The sequence below is a fragment of the Cebus imitator genome, unplaced genomic scaffold (assembly GCF_001604975.1).
Source record: "Cebus imitator isolate Cc_AM_T3 unplaced genomic scaffold, Cebus_imitator-1.0 Scaffold426, whole genome shotgun sequence".
NCBI lineage: Eukaryota > Metazoa > Chordata > Mammalia > Primates > Cebidae > Cebus > Cebus imitator.
In genome coordinates this window covers 2309808-2311416 of record NW_016107741.1, presented here as the reverse complement: position 1 = coordinate 2311416, position 1609 = coordinate 2309808, and positions in this window count along the sequence as shown.

The window sequence follows — 1609 nt, the reverse complement described above, 5'->3', positions numbered from 1 at the left end:
TATGCCACATTTGTGGCACTTTGAGCAAAGGTCAAGTAACAGGAACCATCCAGAGCACCTCTCCTGCTCCAGTGAGTGGCTACCAAGAAAGCGTTTTCCTTTTGAGACCACAATTCTCATAGAAGCTGCGCACACTATAAGAGGGACCTTCTGTTACCCAGTCTGGGAGGTTGTTGTCTTCACCCCATTATCTCCCTGCCTCCACTATCATCACCTACAGAAGTCACGTGAAGAACTGAACTTTTAGAGGAAAGCTTTTCATTATCAAAGCAAAACAAAGGTGGAATCATTCAACATTCAGAACTGAGTGGAGCAGGAGGGCTTTAAAGAAAAATGGAAAATAAGCAAAATTGGGGAAGTGGCATTTACAGTTAAGATTTGCTTTTGCATCTTCTGCATGGGAACTTTGACCCATGGTTACGTGACTATGAGGCAACTGGAAATTCATCACAAAGATGGGGGTGGGTGGAAGCTCAAAGGATTCAAAAGATGCCAGAGGAAAGTGAAGATCAAATTGGGCCCCCTGGCCCAGCAGCATCAGCATCTCCTGGGAGCTCGTTAGAAACGAAAATTCTCAGCCTGCCCTGGGCCTACAGGATCAGGAACTCTGGGTGGGGGCCCAGCCATCTGCGTTTTAACAAGCCCTCTAGGGGATTCTTATACACAGTACACAAAAGCTTGAAAAGCATCTTGCTAGGGAAACGACAAAACGGGAAGAGGTGGAAAAGGAAAGGCAGCAAGATCCAAAATGCTGCTCTACGGCAATGCTTGGCCTGAACAATGTCAAATCATGCTTTTAAAAAAGTCAGCTGAAACTAGAAATCATAAAATGACCACGTTACATTTTACCTGAAAGCATAAATGTGCATCTTTTGCTAATCTTTCAACATGGAGCCAAGGCCTTTTGCATCTCTGGGTGCAGTGGGTCAGCAGTTCCACTTCACCCAAAGTGTATCATCTATTCTTCCAGTTCCAGTATTTTTTAAAGGGCAAATTTAAGAAATGACTGCAAAGCAGTGAATGAAGAATTAGCCTAGATTTTTATATTTTCCAAACCCCTTCCAGTTTCATGGCAACATTTTTTGTGATTCTCCTTTAAACCCTTCCTCATTATTCATTAGACTTTATATACATGGCTTAGGTATTTACCATTGCATTGTCTGTTGTTTCGGTTAATTAGAATAATTATGTGACTGGCTCATGCTAAGCTGACTGCTCAACTAGGAGGAGCAGAGTGGGGACCTGCTAGCTGTAGGGATCAACCAGCACGTTTCTATTTCTTTTTCATTTTTAAAAACAGCTTTATTGAGCTATAATTACAAACACAATTCACTCCTTTAAAGTATACAGTTGAATGGTTTCTAGCATAGTCAGAGTTGTGCAACCATCAATTTTAGGGTATTTTTATCACCCCCAAAAGAAACTCCCACAGCCATTGGCAGTCACTCCCCATCCCTCCTCTGTCAGCCCTGGCAACCACAAATCTGCTTTCTGCCCCTATAAATTTGCCTATTCTGAGTGTTTCACAGAAATGGAATCATACTAAAGGTGGCCCTTTGTGTCTGGCCTCTTGGAGCACAATGTTTTTAGGTTTCATCCATATTGTAGC